This window comes from Vipera ursinii (genome assembly GCF_947247035.1).
Source record: "Vipera ursinii genome assembly, chromosome: 1".
In the NCBI taxonomy this organism is placed as follows: Eukaryota; Metazoa; Chordata; class Lepidosauria; order Squamata; family Viperidae; genus Vipera; species Vipera ursinii.
Window position 1 is genome coordinate 292,618,755 of NC_139512.1, and position 27,378 is coordinate 292,646,132.

Here is a 27,378-nt window from a genome sequence, read left to right on the forward strand (position 1 = left end):
CTTAGTTCTGGTCTCTCAGTTGGGTATCTCTACTCTTTAATGATCTACTCTACTTACTTATCTACTTAACTATTATTACTTATCTACTCTACATACTCATTTCCAATAAAAAGCAGCAGTGAATTTTATAAATCCAATTATAAGAGTTTGGAAAGTTTAATCTATCTTCACTTAAGCAAAAGCTGTTATGGTTCAAGGAGAAGATGATTGAATCTGGAAAGTCTGGGTTCACACCTCAGTCAGGCCTTGAATAAGAAACATTTAGGAAATGCTGCATGGTTAATTTTATTTGGGTACATCAAGTCTTGCTCAAGAAAGCTTAAGGAGCACTCATAAATTATAGATAACCTAATGTGACTCAGATGATTTAAACACACTGATATTGAGACCAGGTTTCAGAAAACATACTTCCTTAATCTTGGCTTGTTTCCACTGACTTGCAGTTTGCTTCCAGGTCCACTTCTAGGCTGGTTGCTATTAACTTAATACTGCTAAGTTAGTAGATGTGACTTTATTCTTTTTGAAACGTTCTGCCAAGAGCAATCCTCAGGCTTAAACTTCCACTAAATGTGTCATTATTTTTATATCATAAATCTTTGCTAGTGAATGAAAAGGAATGGATTTATTGGTGCTGCCACTTGATATCTCTTATGTCAGAACTATATAGTGCTTTTATGTAAACAATACTATGTATGTGTACACAAAAACAAATTCTTTTAACTTCAATAGGATTTCTTCTATCAGTGAATTTGGAATTACAGTCTTGTTTTGGGGGACTTTTTTAATAATTACACCTACCCTAAAAATACACATTCTTATTAGATTCATTTGGGCTATTTTTCTTTATAAGATGCTTTATAGAAAGGTACTAATTTAACTTCTATAAATAATCCATGACATTTTTTTCTTTCTGTGCTGTTACAGCTGATGAGCTAAATCCCTTGTCCATTAGACCATTTACCAAAATACCTTCCTATCTTACAAATGAGTCTTTCCATCATGGAGTTTCCACCTCTTAAAAGGCTCTGTCCCTGGTAGATACCCCTGCCCTTCTCTGTCAGGGGCATTCAGGGGAGGATAGCTAAGAAAAATTAAGGTCTGGATTTGTATGCATGCATGTCGAGCTAAGCTGGTGTCTAGTCAGTAGGGCAGCCTTGATGCCTTCCAGATATTTGAAAGTTCATTTCTCAAGGGTCAAAATCCATGGAAGTTGAATTCAATTCAAATGAAACTAGTGGAGGTGCCATCTGTTGGCCACTATGTAATTCATAGTACTCCAACGTATCTAATATTATTCTAATGTTGTGCTTAATGTGTCTCTTAGCGAGAAAACCATTCTGGTCAGCGTGTATGAAATCATTCAGAAATCGTTTCAATCGTTCCGCTATAATTGATGTAAATATCTTATAGTCCGAATTAAGAAGTGATATGGGTCTATAATTTTGGATTAATGTATGGTCCGTGTTATCTTTCGGGATAAGGGTTATGTTTGCCTCCGACCAAGATTTAGGCGTTCTTGCGCCTTCTAATACTGCGTTAAATACCTCCACTAGGGGTTGTGCTAAGATATTTTGTAGTTCTTTATAAATTTCTGATGGGAGACCGTCGGGGCCCGATGCTTTATTATTCTTTTGTGCATTAATAGCTTTTATCACCTCAGATAGCCGAATTTCCTCATTTAGCATATTTCTGGTATCTTCTGTGACCTTGGGTAGTTTGGCTTTTTGAAAATATTCCTCCATTTTCTCCACACTTGCCTGGCTATCTTCTTTGTATAAATGCTCATAAAATTCCTGGGCTATGATTTTTTTTTTCCTTCCTGGTGGAATATTCTCCCTTCCTCATCTCGTAGTTCGCGAATCCAGTTTTTCCCCTTTTGTTTTCCCAATTTATATGCGAGCCAACGGCCCGGTTTATTTGCATTTTCAAAAAAAATTTGTTTCGTGTTTCTCAATTGTTGTGCTAATTTCTCTTTGTCTAAAATGTTAAGCTTGTGTTTAATCAGATCCATAGATTGCTTAATATTCTCTTTTTGTGGATCTTGTTGGAGTATAACTTCTAAACTCTTGTATTCCCCTTCTAATCTTTCTCGTTGTTGTCTTTTCCCCTTACTTTTGTATACCATGTATGCCCTCGCTACCCCTCTCATCATTGCCTTGGCTGTATCCCAATTGTTTTGTACTGAGGTGTCTATAGCTTTATTTTCCTTAAAGAAAAAACTTAGTTCTCTCTCCATCTTAGATTTGAATTCATCTTCTTTTAAAATTACTCTTTGTAGCGTCCATCTGGGTATTTTTTTGGAACCTTTCCAGTTAAGTTTAATAGGATTGTGATCTGCCCAAGTACCTGTCGCTATATGCACCTCGTCTATTTCAGAACTAATTTCTTTCGTCATCCATACCATGTCTATTCTAGACCATGAGTTATGTCGATTGGAGTAATATGTATATTGTCTAGCCTTACAATTTCTTTCCCTCCAGACATCTTGGATATTTAGGTCATTAGCCAAGTTGAGAAAAGATCTCGGTAGAGTTCTTCTCTTCTTTTTCCTAAGCGTCTTTCCCATATAATCCAAATTTATATCTAGGATAGCATTAAAGTCTCCTATTAAACAAATCTCCTCATAATCAATGCTACATATCTTATTGTGAAGTGTTTTAAAAAATTGTTCTTGGTTATGGTTTGGGGCATATATCTCTACCATCATGACCTTCCTGTGATTTATTACAACCTCGACTATCAGTATTCTACCCTCTTTATCGTTATAAATTTGTTTTGCAATCAATTTTGGGTTTACATATAGTGCCACTCCTCTCTTTTTCTTGTGTCGGTCTAAGGAAACGAATAGGTTCCCTATTCTTGGTTGTACTAACAAATATTTTTGTTGTTCCTTTATATGGACTTCTTGTATTGCCACGATATCCAATTGTTGGTGAATAAGCCTATTAAAAAATTTCCGCCTTTTCACTGGCGAATTCAGTCCATTAATATTCACAGACATGATACTACACTCACCTCCCTTCATCTTACTTATTTCTGGTTTTTGTGGATCTCGTAATTCGGGGCTCTCTCTCTTCCTTGTCTCTGGCTCCATGTTTCTCTGTTAACTCTCCAGATTTGTTCCTTCTATCCTCTGTTGCTAAGACCTTCCCATCCATTGCCACTCGTATTGTATCTCTTTCTCTTACCTCCCTTCCATCTTGATCTTCTAAATCTACTTCCTCTTGGCTGTGGAAGTAGAGTTTGTAAAAATCTTCTGCCTTCTCTATCGTGTCCAGTCTATGCCTTCTATCCTGCCACGTAACTAGGATACCCTCTGGGGTTAGCCATCTAAAGTTTACATTTTCCCTTATTAATTTAGATGTTAAGAAATGATAGCCACGTCTCAGATCCCTCATCATTTTAGGTATCTGTTTAAGGATAGTAATTGGTTGGCCCCGAAATTCTAATGGTTCCTCTCTAGATCTATGCAGAAGCTCATCCCGGATTGATTTTTTAACTAGCCTTACATGTACTTCTTTTGGGAGGTTGTGCCTTCTCGCATAATTAGTTTGAACCCTATATGTTTCATCAATTTCCGCCAACATTTCCTCCTTCCCTACACCGAGTGCCTTTGCCATCAGTTCTGTCATCATGACCAACAAATCTTCCCCTCTTTTTTCTTGAACGTTTTGGAAGCGTAGATAATGAGCAGCCTTTTCTGCTTCCAGAAAAATGACTGTTGTCTCTAACTCCTTATTAGCCTGAAGAAGTGTTTCATTTAAATCATCTACTCTCTTTTCCTCTTTTTCCATTCTAGCTTCCATATCTTGAAGTCTTTGTTCGTTTTTGACTAATTGTTGTTGAATCCCTTCAAATTTATCATCTATCGCTTGGATTTTCCCCTTTAATTCACCAGTGTCATTTCTTATTTGGCCTATTTCTCTCTTCATCTCCTCATGGTTTTTGGCCATTACCTCGTGTAGGTTTTGCAAGAGGGCATGTAGATCTTTAAAAGAATTCGAGTTAGATCTTTCCCTTTGCAGCATATCCTCTATAGATTTCTGATTGGAGGGACTTGAGACCATCCCTTGTCCCTGTGCTGCCGCCTTTTTGCCAGCGCTAGGCTTAGTTGCTCCCGAAATACTTGTCATGTTTTCCGGGTTGTAACACGCGTTTTATCAATATGTAATACCCTGAGTCTTTTATAAACCTTTTAACTCTATGACAAAAAGTATATAGAACAGTTACCACCAGATACTTATTACCAACTAAGCAATTTATATAATAGAATTCTATAATATATATGTCTGGATATATTCAAAGTCACGTTCTTTTTTTTTCTGTTTCCGGTGCAGAAATTGACACCTTTTCCTTCTTCCTCTACTGTCAAAGACCAGTAGGTGTCCCACTAAACAAACCTCCAATTACTAAATTACTATATCAAATGGCCGCCCGTGACAAGTAGAGTAGAATTTTAAAAGTTTCAAAAGTTCAAAAGTTCAAAATTTACCAGGATAGACCAGAATAGACCAAGCTGATCGCTTTCCACGCCCAACAATCCAGAGTTCAGTCTCTAAGGCTCCAAGCTCAGACTTTGACCTGTTGTAGTTTATCTCCAGCTAGTATGCAGTCATGTAGTCTTCGAATTTCTTTTCCTTGCTGTTTTTGCCAAACGCCTCCCTCGAGACTTCTATCGCCGCTTATTCCCTCTCCGTGAGGCACCCACTTCAAACCAGTACCTCTTTCTCAAGCGCTTCCTATTAGATATTCGGATATACTCTCCGTCAGCTCCGCTCTACCGTTGTCCCGCTGCTTACGTGCTAGCTCCGTCCCTCTGTCAGATCTTCATGTCAGCCATTACTGGCCTCCTTCTCCCCGGTTCGCTCGCATCAGACTTTCTCCGGATCTCCAACACGAACCGCCGCTCATGAAGGTTCTCCGGGCTGCCTGCAACTTCGGATGTCCCTACAGGACCTCCTGAAGCTCCGAAAAGCCCCCGCGAACACTGGGTGAGAGGTTGTGTGTGGAGAGAACTCCGTTCACACAGCCGCCCGCTCTGACAGCTGGCTCCGCCCCACAGCTGGCTCCGCAGATGGCATTACTTTTTTTAGACGCCCAAAAGGCATTTGATAATGTTAAATGGTCTTTTTTGTGCCAACAGCTTAGCTTTATGAATATGGGTGAAAAATTTATAAATATAATTAGGGCAATTTATGACAACCAGGAAGCAAAAATAATCATTAATGGGGAAGCATCTAGGAAGTTTCAAATTCAAAAGGGAACACGGCAAGGCTGCCCTTTATCACCATTGCTGTTTATATTGACTCTTGAAGTATTAACGAGAATTATAAGAAACGACCCAAAGATAAAAGGATTAACCATTAAAAAGGAAACCTTTAAACTTCAAGCTTTCGCGGACGATCTGGTTTTTATTATGGAGGATCCATGTCAGACGGGACCAAATCTATTGGAACAACTATCTAAATATGGCGAGGTTGCCGGACTGCGAATAAATAGAAATAAGACCAAGATGATTGTTAAAAATATGACCAATAAACAAAAAGAAAATCTGGCCGGAATCATGGATATAGAAATAGTCAAGAAAATAAAATATCTAGGGATTAACATTACGGCTAGATGCACCTCACTCAAAAAAGATAATTATGATAATGTAGTGAATCAAATAAAAGGTGATCTGGAAAGATGGGGAAATCTAAAACTCTCATTATTGGGAAGAATTGCTGTCATTAAGATGAATATTTTGCCTAAAATCCTGTTTCTGTTTCAGAATATCCCAATACAACTCGATCCTAAATTTTTTCGAAATTTGAATAAATTATCATTAAATTTTGTTTGGCAGGAGAAAAAACCAAGAATTAAATTGAAATATTTACAGGACACGAAGGAAAATGGGGGTTTTGGATTGCCAGACTGGGAATTATATTACCATGCCGCGGCTCTGAGTTGGATTAGAGAATGGGTAATCTTGAGAAATAGAAGACTATTAACTTTAGAGGGTCACGATTTGCAATATGGTTGGCATGCTTTCCTTTGGACGGAGAAACAAGGTCTTTTCTCACATTTTCAAAAACATCGGATCAGGCAAGCGTTACTTAATACTTGGAAAAAAAATAGATCTCACAATTACACTAAAATACCGGTCTGGCTATCCACCCTGGAAGCGATTGTTTACCCAAATCTATTTGATCTGGGTAACATAATCTCATACAAGGATATTCTGAATGAGGAGGGGGAATTGAAACTTAGGAATGAACTAGAATTACAAGGTATAAAACTCGATTGGTGGGCCTACTTACAAATCCAATCGAGATTTAGGAAGGATAAAAATGAATGGGGGATATATACCTCTGAAACAGCATTGGACAAAATATTATTGGGACCAGACTCTAAACAAATAAGGAATTTATATAAACTGCTTTTGGGGTATAAGCTGTTTGAAGAGCAAGTGAAAGACCCCATGTTGATCTGGGCTAACAATTTAGGACATAACATTGACTTAGGTACTTGGCAAACAATTTGGGATAGAAACAAAAGGATAACACTGGCCTCATCGTATAAAGAAAATTTATTTAAAATGTTTTACCGATGGCATCTTCCCCCAGCCCGTCTAGCAAAAATGTATACAACAGCATCTCCCAAATGTTGGAAGTGCTCTGAAGAGATAGGCACATACTTCCACACGTGGTGGTCTTGCAGTAAAACACAAAAATTTTGGAGAATGATTTGGATTTGGCTGAAAGAAATATTGAAACAAGATATTGAGTTTAGTCCAGAACTTTTCTTGTTGGGAATTACGAAAGAGAAATATCCTAAAGATGTGCTATATTTAATGATTCATATTATCACAGCAGCTAGAATATCATTTGCGCAAAAATGGAAAAAGAATGAGATCCCAGGAGAAAAAGAGGTTATTAGGAAAATTTGGGATTGCGCTGAAATGGACAAATTAACTTTGGAACTAAAGAATAAAGATCAATCAGACTATTATAGAATTTGGAACAAATTGTATCTTTGGATGGATAAAAAGAAAGGTCTCTATTAGGTTTTACAGACTAGCTCACTGGTTTAAATATTGTGTTATTTCACCGATTTGTAATTTAAGTGTATTTAAGTGTATTTTTGATGTACATATATACATGTATATATATATATATTTGAACATTGCAGACAAAAAGGTTTGTCAGCTCGCTGGTACTGTGTCCAATGTTTTTAAATAATAAATTTAATAAAGAAAAAAGAAAAAAAAAGAAACTAGTGGAGGTGAAAAAGCATAGGATAATGTGCCAGTCTTCAAAATGTTCCATTATTCTGAAGTAACCTTCATTCCAGTTTAAATATTGCTCTACAGCTGGTGAAATTATTCTGAGTTATTGCTTGTAATGGAATTGTATGTAAGCTCAGCTACGTAAAAATGGGACGAAACACCATCTGCCTTTCAGCAACAGGCAACCTGGCATATCCTGACATTTTATGACCTCGGTATAACGTTAGCAAGTAATCCTGAGTGGATAAACCTCATCTAAAGTTTAAAATATCAGGAAAAAATAAATTAAATGGTTTTGAAGAAAACCTCTCTTTCCTTCTGTTCCTCACTCTCTCTTTCTCTCTCTCCTCTACTGTATACATTGTTAAACTATAAGACCTATTTAAAACATTTGGATCTCATTTTAGATAAAGGGGACAATCTATTTAGAATAGAATAGAATAGAATAGAATAGAATAGAATAGAATAGAATAGAATAGAATAGAATAGAATAGAATAGAATAGAATAGAATAGAATAGAATAGAATAGAATAGAATAGAATAGCAGAGTTGGAAGGGACCTTGGAGGTCTTTTAGTCCAACCTCTGCTCAGGAAGGAAACCCTGTACCATTTCAGACACATTGTTGTCCAATCTCTTCTTAAAAACTTCCTGTGTTGGAGCATTCATAACTTCTGGAGGCAAGTTGTTCCACTGATAAATTCAGAGGTGTCAAACTGCCGGCCCGTGGGCCAGACACATCATCCGGAAGCCACACCCACCCCATTGCCGGCAATGGCAAAACAGTCCTGATACGTGACATCACGTGACATCGCAAGTTTGACATGTCTGGATTAATTTTTCTAATTGTCAAGAAATTTCTCCTTAGTTCTAGGTTGCTTCTCTCCTTGATTAGTTTCCATCCATTGCTTCTTGTCCTGCCTTCAGGTGTTTTGCAGAATAGTTTGACTCCCTCTTCTTTGTGGCAGCCCCTGAGATATTGGAACACTGCTATCATATCACCCCTCGCCCTTCTCTTCATTAAACTAGACCCAATTCCAGCAACCGTTCTTTATATGTTTAATCCTCCAGTGCCCTAATCATCTTTGTTGCTCTTCTCTGCACTCTTTCTAGAGTCTCAACATCTTTTTTATATTGTGGTGACCAAAACTGGATGCAGTGTGGCCTTACCAAGGCGTTATAAAGTGGTATTAACACTTCACATGTTAATAAGAGATCTGGAACTAAAGTCACTTGAGATAGCATAGATTAACAGAATGAGATGGTGGGAGAATGATTGCATTTGATCCCATAGAATCTTCAGTATTCAGTTGTTGTTTAGGTGTATAATAGCACAGCTGTGCCAAATGGGAAATGAGGGGGCTATCAGGTAAGGATGAATCTTTGGGAGGGGATTACTGCTACTTGTGGAGCAAATACACTGAAGGCTATTTTAATCACTATCACAGTTACTGATACTCTCTCAAGCTGAAGTCAACCATCTCAACCTATTGTGTCTTGTTTCTTTTTACTAATCAAAGGCATCTTACTGATCTTATGGAAATTGTTTTTCTTTAATTTGCCTGGGTAGTTATTGGTTTATAATTTTTTATTAACATATTAATATTTTATTAGGCCCTTAATTTAGCATTGTCACGAAGAGAAATTATCTATCTGGTAACTAAGACTTTGAACATTTAAGTATTTTAACTTTACATTAGTTAAGTTTAAAGCTAAGCCTTTTAATTGTTAAAATGTTTTTAAACACATATTTGATAGTAAATTTCAGTATAAATCAAATTCTGTCATTCCCTTAAGGATTGTACTGAAGCCTTGTATTTCATCTACATATCTATTGAATCTTCTTTTCTTGAATCTTAATTTTTGTTGTATCATTTCTGTTATGAAACTGTATTAACTACTAGTCTGTGGTCATAATAAATTTGATTGCTTGAAGATGTTGCCTGAATTTTCTCCATTGAAATAAAATATAAGGAGAGAAAATGGAGTACTTTAAAGCAGATTACACAGTTGTGATATGGTACTTGCTAATTCATGTGGCCTTCTTATTGCTCCTAATAATCTATTTTAATCACATAACTCTGGTGCAGATTGTTTGGCACAATGTGTCATAGTTTCATGGTATTATTTTCTAATTATCTTGTCTCTTATTTCTTTCATACTCTGAACCTTGCCCAAAATAAACTCACTACTTCCTTTATGTCAATAGACTAACCACCCACTTGCTTCAGAAGTGCTCTTTCCACTGGAAACTCTAAACCAAAGTTTTATGCATCCACAGTAAATAATTTTCTGGGGTTTATTTGCTTTTACAAATGAAAACAAATATACGTGTCCCAGGATAATGTTGCAGGATCCAATCTCTGTTCATCACTGGGACCAACTGTCCTACATAGTCACAGGAGCAAACCATGTAGGGGATTTGGTAGATTACATTGAAAGTACACGTGTTTTCCCAAAAGTAAGACCTACCCCAAAAATAAGCCTAACACACACTTAAAAAACAAGCTAGGGCGGGGGTGGGAGGGTGGAGCTGCCCACTTCTTCTGTGGAGTCTTCTGCAGCCAGATCTGCATTTCTCAGTCATAGGCCTTTCTGGAAGACCTGTGCAGCCAAGTACGAGCTATAGATTCAATCCATAGCTCAGTTCTTCTGCAAGCCACCTGCAGCCAAGGACCAAACTATGGATTGAATCCATAGCTCGTACTTGACTGCATAGGCTTTCCAGAAAGGCCTGACTGCAAAATGCAAAATGGAATCCTTCAGCTGCAGAAGAAGGAGGACTGGCTGGGTGGGGCTGTCAGTGCCAGAGGTAAGTAAGACATCCCCTGAAAATAAGACCTGGTGTGTCTTTTGCAGGTAAAAAATAATAATAATAAGACCTGGTTTATTTACTTTTACAAAACAAGACCCAGTCTTATTTTCGGGGAAACACGGTATCTCCCACCTCCAAGCAATCTTTGCAATGCATAATTTGTCCTCATATGATAGCCTCTTGGTGGTGTGCGATGCCCATTTGCTCTCAAAAATGTTTTTGATGTATGGCAGGGTGTACCATGTGTTTGGTCTTGTACCTTGTTTCTTCCTTTCTCTCTCCCTTATTTATTTTTCCTCCACTACCTTATTATCACATTGCAGGGTTATAATTTTGATTTAAAAGAAAAACCCCAATAGTCCATTTATTAAATACATACTGCCTGTTGGAAGGTGAATAGCAGACCAGCCCATGTGACAGCAAGTTGATACATCATAGTAGAGCTATGTCAGGTTTTGCTTCTATTTCTACATCTTCGAGTTTATATATTATGGATATGGAGCAAATTTGGCAATGTACAGGGAGTACTTGACTTACAACCACAATTAAGCCCAACGTTTATATTGCTAAATGAGACATTTGTTAAGTGAGCTTTGACCCATGTTATGATCTTTCTTGCTACAGTTAAATAGAATACAGCTGGAAGGGACCTTGGAGGTCTTCTAGACTAGTCCCCTGCTCAAGCAAGAGAACCTATACCATCTCAGACAAGTGACTGTCTAGCCCCTTAAAAATCTTCAGTTATGGAGCGCCCACAATTTCTGGAGGCAAGCTGTTCCACTGGTTTATTGTCCTCACTGTCAGGAAGTTTCTCCTTAAGTTGTTAAGTGAATCATTGCACTTGTTAAGTCAGTAATGTGGTTGTTAAGTGAATCTGGCTTCCTCACTGACTTTGCTTGTCAGAAGGTCACAAAAGGTGATCACATGACCTGGGATACTGCAACTGTCATAAATGTGAAACAGTTGCCATGCATCCAAATTTTGATCATATGACCATATGGGGATGCTGCAGTAATCATAAGTGTGAAAAACCATCATAAATCACTTTTTCAGTGCCATTGTAATTTTGAATGATCACTAAATGAACTGTTGTACGTTGAGGACTCCCTGTACCACTTTAGAGGAAAACATCATATACTTTCAGGCTATTAATGTAGAAATTCAGAGCTTGATTTATCATTCTGTATCCAAAACATACATTCATGCTATATCTGCACAGCCAGTTTGCTCTAGTGGTTAAAGCACCTTTCTAGAAAGTGGGAGATTATGAGTTCAAGTCCTGCCTTAGCTATGAAAGCCACCTGGGTGACCTTGGGCCAGTCACTCTCTCTCAGCCCAACCTACCTCACAAGGTTATTGTTGTGGGGGAAAATAAGAGGAGGAAGGTGTGCTGGATATGTTCATTGCCTTGAATTATTTGCAAAAATAATAAAGGCGGGATACAAATTAAAAAAATAAAATAAATGTTAAGTGTCCGGCTAAACACACCTGTCATAGACACTGTACAACAAAGAATTCTGTAAATAGTTACTTGTTTAATTGTGGGGGGAAGGGGTGTAATGTATAATAGTTAAAAGTGCATTTGACAGTTGCGGTTTGACAACGCAGGTTTGACAGTTCCGTCTGACAGCTGCAAGTTGACAGCTCCACATGCGGTTACCGCTGACAGCTACAAGTTGACAGCTCCACATGCGGTTACCGCTGATTGGTTAAGAACACAAGTGGCGGGAGAATCCTTGGCCAGGGATTGGGCGAAGGTTCTCCGGCTTCAGTATAAAAGGGGTTTTTAAACGCGCTGTCTGGTGTTCCTGAGCAGATGAAATAAACCAGCTGAAATTGACCGAGTCTGCTGTCCTTTATGACCGGGAACCTGCGCAAAACAGTACAATCTCTGTCACTGATTAAAGCAGTGTGATTTTACAGTACTTCTTCTACATCGTTTTCAAGGTATATAAAACTTGACTAAAACACATCAGGTTGGGAAAGTCTGCATTAAACTCTTAACTCAGCACACATGCTGGCAAAATTGAAAAGGAACATTTTCAGTGAAGATTCTTATCTCTGTTAAGGTTAAGACTCCTGAGCATTGTAGATGAGTACACGTGTCTCTTGTTGTTGATAGTTGCAAAGTCATGTCCGACCCATCGCGACCCCATGGACAATGATCCTCCAGGCCTTCCTGTCCTCTACCATCTTCTGGAGTCCATTTAGGCTCACGCCTACTGCTTCAGTGACTCCATCCAGCTACCTCATTCTCTGTCATCCCCATCTTCTCTTGCCCTCAATCTTTCCCAGCATTAGGCTCTTCTTCAGTGAGTCCTTCCTTCTCATTAGGTGGCCAAAGTATTTGAGTTTTAGCTTCAGGATCTGGCCTTCTAAAGAGCAGTCAGGGTTGATCTCTAGGGCTGACTGGTTTGATCGCCTTGCAGTCCAAGGGACTCGCAGGAGTCTTCTCCAGCACCATAGTTCAAAGGCTTCAAGTCTTTGACGCTCAGCCTTTCTTATGATACAACTTTCACAGCCATACATTGCAACTGGGAAAACCATAACCTTGACTATACGAACTTTTGTTGGCAGGGTGATGTCTCTGCTTTTTAGTGTGCTGTCTAGATTTGCCATAGTTTTCCTCCCGAGGAGCAAGCATCTTTTAATTTCTTGGCTGCAGTCCCCATCTGTGGTGATCTTGGAGCCCAGGAAAATAAAATCTGTCACTATCTCCATTTCTTCCCCATCCATTTGCCAGGAATTGAGAGGGCCGGATGCCATGATCTTGGTTTTCTTAATGTTAAGGTGTCTCTTGTAGAGAAGAGCAACTAAAATGATTAAACGCCTAGAGACTAAAACATATGAAGAATGGTTGCAGGTTTGGGGTATGGCTAGTCTAGAGAAAAGAAGGACTAGGGATGACATGATAGATGTATTCCATTATTTGAGGGGCTTACATAAAGAAGAGGGGGTCAACTTATTTTCCAAAGCACCACAGGGCAGGAAAAGAAACAATGGATGGAAAATAATAAAGGAGAAAAGCAATCTGGAATCAAGGAGAAACTTCCTAACAGTGAGGATAATTAACCAGTGGAACAGCTTGCCTCCAGAAGTTGTAGGTGCTTCATCACTGGAGGTTTTTAAGAAGAGACTGGACACCCGTCTGAAATGGTATAGGGTCTCCTGCTTGAGCAGGGGGTTGGACTAGAAGACCTCCAAGGTCCTTTCCAGCTCTATTTTGAATTACTCATCAAAATCATGAACACAGCTGTGGTTTCCAAAGTAATGATAGTATGTACTATTAAGCAGGTTTTGTATCCTTTATTTTCTTAATGTACACCTTGGATGCTTTGACTTTATGTGTATTTTAACCTTATTTTCATGTATAAGTTACATATGAACCTTGTCTTTAAATTGATAAGTTTCTTCCCATGCCTTGTCCAGGATCCAGCATTGCCTACAAATAAAAAGCACATGACTACAACATAACACATTGGTAAAATTGTTTTTGAATCAGATATTACAGTTGTGTATTGCAACCCTTTTTTCATTTAAAAATATTGTAAATTTCAGTACAAAATACAGAGTACATAGTAACCCCCCCAAAAAAAGATGTTTTATGCAGATTCTAAGTTGGCATCATGTGGAAAGCTTATTGTAACATTTTTCCACTCCAAAATGTTGGACCCTTACCTAGAGGTTGGCTAGTCATTGATCATGTAGGATTTAAGTAAGAATAAATACTCACAGTACTTTCAAATGATATAACGAATGAATTGCTTGTGTGTATGTGTGTTTTTCAATATTATAAAAATCTTACTAGAAATTTATTAAATTATATAATATTTGTTTTCCTTAATTTTTAGAAATAGAAAAACTTGAAGTCCATTTCTAAGCTTCTGCAGATTAGGTAGAAAAAATCCTGAATGAAATCCTAGATAGTTTCAACTACTCAAAATTAACAGTCCTGAGCTAAATATAATTTAGCATGTTAGCTAACCATGCTCCCAGTACTATTCTTGAAGAATTTATTGAAATTCTTCAAAGATTTCTTGGCTAAGAACAGATTTCCTAGCCCACATTTTGTTAGAAAACCTATATTTTAAAAAAAGGAGTTTCTATATCTACAATTGAAACTACAGAAATGGATATTTTCTGAATTTTGTTTAGATTCTTCGATAAGAAGTGAGGCAATGTTTTTGTCCGTTTTTATATGGAATAAGAAAAATACTTATTTATGATGTGCCTCCTTGAGCTGATGGACAAAATTCAGAGATTTGTGCAATATTGATTGTCATTATTTTTATTTTTAATGCTGGTGTTCAACAAACCAACAACAAAGCAACAGAAGCCAACCTGTATTTTTTAATCAGATTGACTAGCATTTTTATCCAAAGCAAAGCTTATAATTGTTTTCATTTTCCATGGGAGTGAAATAAACAGAATGGTGAATTTAGAACCTATGTATCTTTAAAAATTCTAGTAATATTCAATTCCGCTTTAAGTCTGCTAAAACGTCTGTCTGAATGCTATAGTAAGGAGATGCCATTGTGGTGTAAATAAAAATGTCATAAACAGATTAAAAACAAAATAAGTTCTCTGGTTCCCTTAATGTATGTCCTACTGTAAGCCTTAAATGATGGCCAAGCTGGGTGATACAGCTTATTGATTTGCATCCTAGATTCATATGTCATGGTTCAGATAGATGAGACCAGAAGAAATAAGAACTCTGAGGCAATTGCTTTCCTCAAAGAATACTTTTAATGGCTACGTAGTATTGGCATGATCAAAGATGAAACCAAGATTGAACGTTCCCTCCCCGCAAGGTTACAAAGTAACAAGTTATTATTTTATTATTTATTTATTATATTTTTATATATATATTATATATTTTGAACTTCCCACCCCTATAATATGTCAGAAATCACAATCCCCAATTATCTAACAGAAGCTCCAGCCCACCAAAACCTAGGTAGCTTGACCTTGGTTCCCACAAGAAAGTATTTGTTATGACTAAACTAAAAAACACATCTCACTCCTATTGCTGTGGCAACCAAAAACAAACTGAAGATGGCTGTGGCCAGGATCTTTTGAAGGTTTGACATCATACAGTTGCTTATCATCACGAATTAGAGGAATGGTCATTATTGTGTCCTGCTTTATTGTTTTCTACAGCCTTCTCAATGGAGACAGAATGCTAGGAAACAAGGCCCTTTAGTTTAATTCAATAAGATCTGTGGTCTTACCCAAGTGTCAAGAGGTACTCAAGGCTGATCTTAGAGAATGTGATGGAACATTGGTAAAAAAAAAAGCAGTTTCCTTGGTAACCTTCATAAAATCAGAGATTTACTATGCACCTGTTTCTATGTGCATAATTTCAGAAGGGGTGATAATCGTCTGGAGATCACCATTATTTGAGTGGGCTGAAATTCAATTAGTAGTTTAAAAGGCTATTGTGTCAGCCTTGAAGCCAACTGGGTATATGGCTTCACAATAAGCTGCTGCTTTTCTCCCAGACTGCTGAAGTCAAACTGAGTATGCAATGTATCTCCCACTAGTCACTATATAAATACCTGGATATGAAAACTGAAGAGCTTTTGGAACTGGATGTGAAAGAACATTGGATATTAATCAAATCAGACATTGCTATTAAGCTGAATATTCGAAGCTACGTAATAGACAACCCATTGCCTTCAGTGTATATAAACAAGGAATTTCCTTACAATTCTACCAATTCCCAATACAATAAATATTTACTCAAGTCTGGACATTATTTATCCATTTTGCTAATAATAGCAATTGGAATTAAATACTTATGGCTCTAAAATGTAAAGTCATGATATTTATTCCCCTTTTTTCTATCTGCACTAAGGAGCAGAATCAAAAACATCTTAACTCATGAAACAGCTATTGCAGATTTTTCCTCTTCAAAGTAATATACGTAACTAGTGTAGGGATATCACATCACATCAGGTAATACTCTGAAAATGTATTGTGTAATATTCCACATCTCTCTCTCTGCCCCATCTTGTTATGTTTGTTTGTTTAATTAATTCATATAGCTGCCCATCTCAACGAGTGACTCTAGCCAGCGAATGATGTTAAAGATAAAACCATACATTGTAAATCTTTATTTTTGGCTGTAAAATATGCTAAAATAATTAGGAAGAGAAAGACAGAACAAATGAAAACTAAGACAAATATATGCCAAATATCATAGCAATAGCACTTATATACCATATCAACAGTGCTTTAAAGCATCTCTGAGCAGTTTACAATGTCAGCATATTGCCTACAACAATCTAGGTCCTCATTTTACTGACCTCAGAAGGATGGAAGGCTTAGTTAAGTTCAAGCCCCATTGGGATCAAACTCCAGAGTCTGGACAGAGTTAATCTGCAATACTGCATTCTAACCATTGCACTGGAGACTAAAACATACGAAGAAAAGAAACAGGGATGACATGATAGCAATATTCCAGTATTTGAGAGGCTGCCACAAAAAAGAGGGGGTCAAACTATTCTCCAAAGCAGCAGAGGGCAGGACAAGAAACAATGATTGGAGAAACTGACGAAAGAGAGAAGCAACCTGGAATTAAGGAGAAACTTCCTGACAGTGAGGACAATCAACCGGTGAAACAGTTTGCCTTCAGAAATCATGGGCGCTCCATTGCTGGAGATTTTTAAGAAGAGACTGGACAGTCACTTGTCTGAGATGGTATATGTTCTAGTCCAGCAGGGCGCTGGACTAGAAGACCTCCAAGGTCCCTTCCAGCTCTATTCTAGGTTAATCTTTTTTTCAGGATCTAATTGGGCCAGTCACCAGGACCAGAGGTTTAGTCTTCCAATCTTTTGGACTCATGCTGGAGCCCATCTTCAGGGAACTTCTGTCTAACACATTCCAATAGTCCCAGATTGGATCCTGCAACATTATCCTGGGACACATATATCTGCCTTCATTCCTTATTTTTTCCCTTAAGGTATGTATTGATTTCTATTGATCTGTGCTACATATATAACATTACTTTTTTCATTCTTATTTTTTCTTTCAGAATTACTAGAGTATGATATTGCCCTTTTCCAAAATAATAATAATATTTTAATAATATTGAAATTGAAGTGCCAATTGATTAAAAGTTTCAATTATGTAATGAGTGAACTTTCAACTAATTAGCTAATTAATGACATTCATTACTAAAACACAGTGAAATCTCAAACATAAGCCTGTAGTATCTTTAATTCTTTTTCTTAGCTTCTTGTTCATTTAAATGTGTTACTTAGGCATTCAACATCACTCCATTTGAACTCTGATCAATGAATCCATGAACATGTTAATTAAGCCAGTTCATTAATGCATCTAAACTTCCTATATGCTAATCAGGTTGTTTCCATAATTTCATTTCTTTCATACATCATTATGTGCCACTTCAAATAAAAAGAAAAAGAAAAAAGGACATTCATTGGCTATTTCATATAATTACTAGATTTGATCACTATATTTGATCACTGGTCCAGATATATGTCTTTAATCATTTGTAGCATTTTATACTCTATTTCTTCTGCCAAAGCAACATCCAGAATTTGTACAGCATATGAAAACACCAATAAAATTACAATAAAGCAACTGCTAACTGCTATTGTGCTTAAAACTAAACATAAAAGCATATGTAAACAATACTGAAGGCAGTTTTAGAAATTAGGAACATATGTGCATTAGTCCCACCTTTTGGCATAGCTCTGAAGGGAAGGGTCATATGAAGATGTGAATACCATGTCATATATTACATCAAATTACATCCAAACATCATCCCATTGATTTCTGTTCAATGCAGAGTTCAGTCTGATTCCAACCCATTGGAATGAAAACACCCACATTCTTTCCTGATACATACAGGCTGCATTTGTTCTGTAAGGTCTAAGAATTGGCTGCAACAGTGCTTATCTGTATAATCTAACCAATTGGCTTAACTACCCTTCAATTCCAGAATCTTATTGCAAGTTTCCAAAATCACATGGAGTCAATCAATACTATCTGATATTGATCCTTGTGGGAAATGACATAATGGAATCCACTACAAACAGAAACACCATCAGGAGAAAGTTGGGTTTGATTATTTATCTTATTAGCTTTAGGGAAGAATCCTTCTTCTCCAAAGGCTATTGCTTGATTAGTTGAGCAATATCCTTTTGAGAATTAGTTGATTAAGGTCTATATTCTTTCACACTTGGCCATTTAGCTTCCCTCCCACATAAAGTTTCACATTGTTGGTTTTTTTTCCTGTTTCCAAATAAAGCAGTAGATTACTGATACCCACCATGGGGCCCAGATGTAATCAAAAAGAAATAAAGATGTTTCTTGAGAATGATATCCTACCGAAGTTTCACTTCATTTTTAAGTTTCTTTAAACTAAACAACAAAAACTCTACTAGCAAATGGGAAAACTTGGTAAGCATATATGTTTTGCCTTGGAATTGTTTTTACATAAAATAAGAAGTGAATAAGTACCATGATACCTCGGTACTCATCATTAATTGGTTCCAGGAGGCTTGATGAGTACCAAAAACAATGAGTACCAAACAATTTTTTCCCATAAAGAATAATGTAATGAGTCACAAGGCAGCCGACATCAACAAGACCCTAACTCAGGGGTCTTCAAAATTGGCCCTTTTATGACTTGTGGACTTCAACTCCCAGAATTCCACAAGTCATAAAAGGGCCATGCTTGAAGACCCCTGTTCCAGCTTGTGCCTTGGGTACCAAACAAACAAGAGTACTGGGGCAAAATTTTCACATCAAAATGTGTTGAGTACCAAATTTGATGAGTTTCAAAGCAGTTGAGTACTAACATATCACTGTTATAACAATTTCAGAGAAGGTGGCCATTTCAAAGGGAGGAAATATATAAATTAGGACTCTCCATACAAATGATCTCTACAAGATTTTGACATATATTTGCAATGTATAATTAATGACATGAAATATTGGTGAATAGAAAGAATCTATAGAAAGAATCAATTGGTTGCACATCTTTGCTTTGTGATTCATGCAATCATCTTGTGACAAGAAAAATAAAGAAATAAATAACAAAAGTGGGTGCTTATTCTTCAGGATAACAGAATAACAAATTAACAGAGTTGGAAGGAACCATGGTTATAATCCCCTGCTCAGGCAGGAAGCCCTATACCATTCCAGACAAATGGTTATCCAATCTCGTCTTAAAAACTTCCAGTTTTGGAGCATTCACAACTTCTTGGAGGCAAGTTGTTCCACTGATTAATTGTTCTAACTGTCAGGAAAATTGCCATAAAACTGGTTACTAAAACATGGAACATACCAGAAATACTATTACCACTCTGTTTTCTTTTACTCATTCATTCATTTACTGTTTAATAACCATCCTTCATTACTACAAAGTAATTCCAAGCACAGGCACTGCATAATGACAACTACAAATGAAACAAAATGAGAGTGGATGTTTCTGACACAATTAAAGTTACTGCATCTTAGGCAAGAAAAGGACAAAATGGATAACGCCTTGGGGAATTACAAAAGTGTTGTGGGTCAAAATAAAATGTTATTTTCCTACAAACACAGGCTATATGGCAACTTACTATTCTTTTACGTGATTATGAGGTATTTGATCTCACAGATTTACAGATGGATGCAGAACAGCATTTCCAGGAGGGGAAGAATAAAATATGTGGGCGTTTTCTTGCTCCTGTATTGTTTAAACCCATATGTGAGTTCTATTCATGGACAGAAGAAGAATGCGTGAACAGCTGTAAAGAGTTAGAATGACAATGCATCTATCTAGACCAGTTTTTTTATTAGTTCCAGCCACTCTAAAATTAAGACATCCCTCTCAATGTGAATATGTAACCAAGGCCTTGTTTTTTTTTAAAAAAAATGGATATTCCACAGAAAAAGAACATGCATTTCCCTCTCGTATTCTTTTCAACTAATCCCCTAGTCTTACGTGAAATCTTTTTGTCTCAAGCTAGCATTTCACTTTCTGCTTATTGCAACGAGCTCTTCCTTCCTATTAAACATAGGGACAATTGCAGAACAACTTTTTTTGCTTAGTAGTTAATGGTTCCACAAATTGTGGATAACAGTCCTGAAGAAAACACTCCCAAGGAGAGGCAATAACCAACTCATTGGAGCAATTGGGTCTTATATATAAGTTTAGAAACAATTATTCCTCCTCCCCTATCTGCCCATCTCCTCTTTCAATTCCTATTTTTATAATTCCCAAAAGTTCAGATTCAGAAGGACAGAATTAGTGCATTCCTCCATGACGCAAGAGGCCCATCATGTGGAAATTTTATGAACCGAGAAGCATGTTCTCCTCAGTAAACAAAAACAAGTGTGGGTGGGGGAAGCCTCTTCCCCTGAGAGGACTCTGGAATACATATGGCTTTCACCATCTGGAACACAGGCTTAAACGTAATAAAGATGATAAATCTTCCCAAGTAGAATCTCTTTTATGAATGCTAATACATAAAAACACATATGTGAGAGGCTCTAGGAGGCAACCCTTAAGCCATAGAAAATGCTTTGCATCATTTTACTGGCACCCAGAATTGGATTGCATTATGGGATGAAATGATAAAAATTGCTTTCAAGTACACAAATTTAGATCTCTGTCACTCTGGAACCCATAAAAAGAAAAAGGAATAGATGAGAGTTGAATAGGTAATATATTTAAACTGAGGAGTCGAAAGAAAGAAAGAGGCGATGGATATAACAGTGTAGTAAAGAAGAACTTCTATCATAGGTAACAATGGGAAAAGTGTGAATACTTGATGTGAATGATGAAAAAGCAAGGTCTTTCTGCAAAATTAATAATTTTTCAGTTTTGATCAATATAAAGTTGAAAGAAATTAAATGTTAAATTCAAATGATCAAAATTCTCTGCATTAAATTTATGTGACTTCAAGGAACAGTAAAGAATTTCTAATTAAAATAATTAATCTGTCTTCAGTGCTATTCCATTTTCTGTCTATACCCAAAATTTAAGTCGAATGTTGTGTAACATGTTCACTCCTTTGACTGAATTATCCCTCCTTTTTCTATTATATATCTAATTATTTCTCATTCATTCCAACTGATTTGCATGAATGGATCCTAATTCATATGCTCTATAACAGGGCTTTTCAACCTTTTCACCCATTGTACCACTTTTAGGATATGGCAACATCCGAGTACCACAAGTCGCCTAGCAAGGTGTCAAAAACTTGACCAAAAAAAAGGGAAAAAGTGATGAAGTACAGGTAGTCCTCGACTTACAACAGTTCGCTTAGTGACTGCTCAAAGTTACAATGGCACTGAAAAAAGTGCCCTCCAAGCCACAGCCAAGCAAGACACCTGCCTGCCTGCCCAGCGACGCTCCTCCTCCTGTCTGAGGTTTTCATTGTTGTGAGCATTTCTATTGAGGATTGGCAGCAGGGGTGGGGTTGGGTGGGTGTTTGGTTTTTATTTCCCCCGTCTGCTGTGTGGTTGCAGCAGGTTTTGGTCACTTCACATGACCCTGGGACACTGTGACTGTCATAAATATGAATCAGTTGCCAAGCATCAGAATGTAAAATCACAAGACCCTGGAGATACTGCAACATTCCAGCTGATCGGCACTTCTTCTGGGCTCAGATGCACCAGGATCAGCGCCAACCTCCATCTGGAGACTTGCACTGATCCTGGTGCTTTCACTGAGCCCTGACAGCCCCGAAGAAGTGCTGATCCTGGCGCTTCCACTGAGCCCTGACAGCCCTGCAGCTCCAGCCATCTCTCGCTCAGGTTTGTATGGTGCTGCCAGTGGTTCAGCTCATTCCCCTCCCCCGCTACCACTTTTCTAGGATGGATGCGTACCACCTGCCAGGTGCCAATGTACCACAGGTGGTACCTGTACCACTGGTTGAAAAGCCCTGCTCTATGAGTCTTCATCTCTTCCACAAAGAAATTTGGCAATATTTATGGCATTTGAATTATACCTGAATTTAGAAAAAAGAAGAAATTATCAGTACCTATAGATTTCATGTGTTAATGCAGGAGCATATTTTCTCAATTAGGATGAATAAATTTATAATTGATTATAATATTTATATTTATAATTTATAATTGAGCATTTTTGCAAGACATATTTTCTAGTAGCTTTACAATCTTTCATTTTACCTGTGACAATACCATAAAACTATTTGATTTATTTGATACAGACTCCAGAATATTAAGAAAGTTAACATGAGACAAATACCAAGTCTAATGACAGATGCATCAAAGTGCAAATCTGAGCTCAGTGACTTTTGGCAAGCAGGCTGAAGAATTCTGGCACCAATCAACATGTCTATAACATTGTGCAAGCATAAATATATCTCTTAAATTATTTTTCCATGCTTCTTGCCTGGATGCACTCACAAACAAACATGTCTGTGTACAAGATAGAAATTGTGCTTGTGTGCATGGTGTGTGTGTGTGTGTGTGTGTGTGTGTGTACTATACAGGTGTATAATTAAAATTGTATGTGCCAATGTTTTAGGATCTTTCTGTCTATTCAAAAGTGAGTCAAGATAAATGGTACCCTGACATAAGGAAAATGAACAACTTAGATATTAAAATAATAGATGTTTGTGTTCAATATACTACACTTGCTTATTTTGATTCATTTTCACTACATCCCTAGGTGAAAAATCACTATCATGATGATTCCATTGAAGAAAAACCAAAGGTGTGCACGACTATAAACCAAGAGGCACAGAACTTTACGGTGTAGGAAAAACATGCAAAAGTAACTCGTGCCCTGATCAACGTGCAAATAGAGTACTGCAATGTGCTTTACATGGGGCTGCCTTTAAATCCTTCTCAGAAATTGCAACTGTTTCAGAATGTGGCAGCCTGTGCTTCACTAACACCAGACATTGGGAATATATTACTGTACCTCCATAGATTGTGCCCCTGCACTGCTTACTGAGTCATTTCCAAATACAATTTAAAGTGCTAGTGTGAACCTTAAAAAGTCATAATGGCTTGGCACCCGAAGCCATCTTTTCCAACCAGATTTGGCCTATCTTGTTAAATCATGTCAGGCAAGTCCCCTTGCATATATTTCCAGAGTGTCAAAGGGGACAAAGCTAGAAGGCATGACTTTTCCATAGCAGAGACAACAGCGTGGAATGATCTTCCTATTGTGATCAGACTGTTCCCCTCCCTGATAGCTTTTAGTAAACTATCAAAAGTGGAGCTTTCTTTCAGCAAACTTACTTGCACCTCTTGTTATTCATTTTTTCCCTATTTGTTGTTTTGCATTGCAATTCAGACTGTACACTGTTTTAATTGTATTGCTATTATTTTTACTGTGATATTGTAACTGCAAGAGTCACAAGACTGCAGTCAGAAAACTATCCAATAAATAAATCAGTAAAACTGTCAGAAACACTCCACTGTTCTACTGCAATCTGATTATTACGGAACAGCCCTAACAGCCTTTTGTTGTTGCTGTTCCAAGCAACCAAATTAGAAACAAAGGATGGAAATTGCAGAAAGTCAATTTTTAGCTAAAGTTCAAGCGAACCTTGTTAAGGCAGGCTTTTCAATTTGGAAGAAACTGTCGTTTGGTGGATACACACACACACACACACACACACACACACATATATATATATATATATATATATATATATATATATATATATATATATATATATATATATATATATATATATATATATTAATTAGAGGTTCTTAAGAATGCTGCCACTACAATTTCTGGATTTAAAAAGAATATGACTAAATATTTTCAAGTTCATTTCTAATTCTATAATCCACAGTTGCCAGCCAGTCTACTCTATGCCTGCAATCCTCTGTGTATCTACTTGGAGAATTGGAACTAGTAAACTCAGTAAAGCTCCTCTGAACTTCAGCTGATACTTTCCTAGATAGGCCACTTTTTGTACTTCTGTGGAGTTGATTGAGATGGATGGATGGATGATTTCCTTCTGAGATACCAATCTAGTGACAAATTTAGAAGACAAATTGAATATTTCAAAACAATTTACCCCATTTCTAAAATACAAAGTTCACAGCTTTTTCAACTTTAAATAAGGAGAGAAAGAGTCACATGCATTATTATTATGGTTCATTGCACAATCAGCCAGCTGTTTGGACTGGATTTGGCATTTTTATCCACCTATTGAGGATCTGGGATAGACAGATGTCTTATTAGATTTTTATTCTGTCTGTCTGTCTGTCTGTCTGTCTGTCTGTCTGTCTATCTATCTATCTATCTATCTATCTATCTATCTATCTATCTATCTATCTATCTATGTTTGTGTATTCAGTTCAAGGAACAAACATACTTAACAGTCCTGCCTATTTTTTCCACAATAACCTCCTAAAGTGGGCTAGGCTAAAACAGAGTGACCCAATCTGCTTTCAGGACTAAAGGACATCTTTAAAAGTCTGCTGCTTTCCGATCCAGTACCTTAATCACTGCAGCAAACTGTACGTGTGTTAATATGTATTTCTTTCATTTTTAAATTTATTTTTAAAAATGAAATGTTTTCTAATAGTTAGAAAATTTCTTTAATCACCTATGAGGGGAAAAAGAGGAATCTATTGTTCCTTGCACATAGATAAAATGGCTGGCAGTACTTTGGATATAACCGATGAGATTCAATTTAGGACTATGCTCTCCTCTTGTCCAGCAAATTAGGATTGTGACATTAACATTGCCTACAATGTCTTATAGCAGCCCAAGAAGAAATATTATCAGAGCAGTAAGGATCCTTACTGTTGAAGATGGTACATCTGAAAACAATCCACAGGCAGCACTATCACAATTGTCCTATTTGGCTAACATTGTGGATAAGTGACCATCTCATCCACTTCTATAGCATCTTTTGAGGGGGGGAGTAGATGCACAACTTATCCTTATTTAATCAGTGTAAAATTAATGGAGTTTTGCAGGATGTTGGGTCTTGTTTCAGGCACACTGTGTAGAAAAGGCAAGTAGAACTGGCTAGCTAGAATAGCTACACCATCTATTTTATATGATGCTAATTACTCTGAACTTAAAGGTGGCGAGGAAGCCTTGCTAAGAAAGAAGATTGATTATAAGGAAATCGTTTTTGCAGCGTAGCACTTTGTTTGTGTCACTGCCTTCTATTCTTCGCTTGATAGCAAGGCATTGATTTAAGAGCCAGGGAGCTGCTCTGCCTCTGACCAATTGCTCTTCTCCAGTGCTCCCTTGAAAAGTATTCCCCAACTAGATCTGCAAGGGGTCATTCATTCTAAGAATGGTGTACATTTTTAAGCATAAGTCTTGTGGCTCCAATGAGAATAAATGGGCTTGCTGTTTAGATTTCTTGCTAGTATTAGTCCATAAATGTTGACTAGCCGTCTCTTTAGCTCCAAGATTGCCCTAGTGATCCAAGAACAGCCCCCTCTTTGTTAGCACTAACCTGAATCAATTAGCCCCCAGCTATCCCGTGGGAAACAGAAAGACAATAAAGAAAAAAAGACGAGAGAGAGAGAGAGAGAGAGAGAAGCTTTCAGTCCAAATTACACTTAGCACCCTCTTGTGGTCGCAATAAATAAATGTCTCCACAGCATTGTTTTATACTCTGGAACACAGCAGAGTCTTTCAAAGAACTACTACTAATGCTGCTGCTTCTGCTGCTATTGCTGCTACTACTAACTTAGATTTTTATTGTTGTTGCTGTAATTTACCACCTAGGCTTGAGTAACTAAATGTAAAGAAGTGAAGTTTTTGTTAGACAGCGATGTTGTGACAAGGTCATGCATGCACTCACCAGTGATTTCTACCATCTTCTGGCTTCATCTAAATATTGTAATGTTGCCTCAGTGAAAGATGAATGAAGCTATTAAAACATGTCCCTAGCACATAAGAAATATCCAGACATTGCTGCATTGCTCTGGAGATCCTTTTTCTGATGCCTAATGTCCAGAGGCTTGGTGTGCTAAGCAACAAAATTTAAAAAACAACCAGCTGTTCCATAACAACTGAAAGATCAGGGTTGTGTTTTCAGAGTACCCATAAGAAGATAATATCCTTTTGCCAATCAGATTACCTCATCCACTCAGCCCTCCATCCATACATCCCAATCTGATGTGGAAGCCTGATAGTTCTTCCAGGTCAGGTGACAGCATATTGTTTCATTCTGAATCTGCCTTTTCTAATATATTTCCTGAAGATTAGATAGCAATGAATATCCTAACAGGTTAACCACCTTAAATATGTGCCTCAAAATAGGCCGAACAGCCATTTGATCAGGATGACATAAGGTCTCCTGCCTGAAGCAGGGGGTTGGACTATAAGACCTCCAATGTCCCCCTTCTAACCCTATGATTCTACATTCTATGTTCCACTTATTTGAATAGATACAAGATACATAAATGAAACCAATCAATGGGAGATACTCACTGGAGCTATATTTAGCTATATTCATTTTATTTTTAACCTTTATTTTGCTGTTTCTGAGAGGGACACTTTGAAATGTGACCCCAGACCACCACTCCGTGAAAACTTCTGAAAATTGGAAGTCACCGAAAGCTTGATATCCCTACCATGCATAATCTTGAGAAACTGAGGAAAAGGAGAACTTAGTACTTTGGAAGAATTGACTTCTATGGGCAAATTGGAAAAAATACCAGGGCCCTCATGAGTTTCATTGGTGGAACATCTCCTTAGAGGTGTTTGTCAGGGGGGGAAGAGCTATATTCTCAGACCAAGGAGGAACAATTATAGTGAAGCTTATAAAGAGTTATTTTATTTATTTATTTATTTATTTATTTATTTATTTATTTATTTATTTATTTATTTATTTATTTATTAATGGGACTTATATCCCGCCCTATCTCCTGAAGGACTCAGGGCGGCTAACAACAATAACATATAATAAATACAGAAATTAAGATAAAATTAAAATTAAAGGCCTCTGTACAATAAATTAAAATTAAAAATTAAAATAAATTAAAAATTAGAGTTAAAAATTGTAAACATAATTAAAATCCCTGTCAGTCCAGGTCAGCCAGGTGGAAAAGGAGTGTTTTGAGGCCGCGGCGAAAGGACTGGAGTTCTTGGCCTATCCGAAGCTCAGGGGGGAGCTGGTTCCACAGGGCTGGCACTCCCACAGAGAAGGCTCTTCCCCTGGGGGTCGCCAGCCAACATTGTCTAGCCGACGGTACCCTGAGGAGGCCTTCTCTGTGTGAGTGTACTGGGCGATGGGAATTCATTCCCGGCAGCAGATGGTCCTGCTATTTAAATGCCTAGCCATTTTTAAATTCATCCCTTTCCTCAGTTC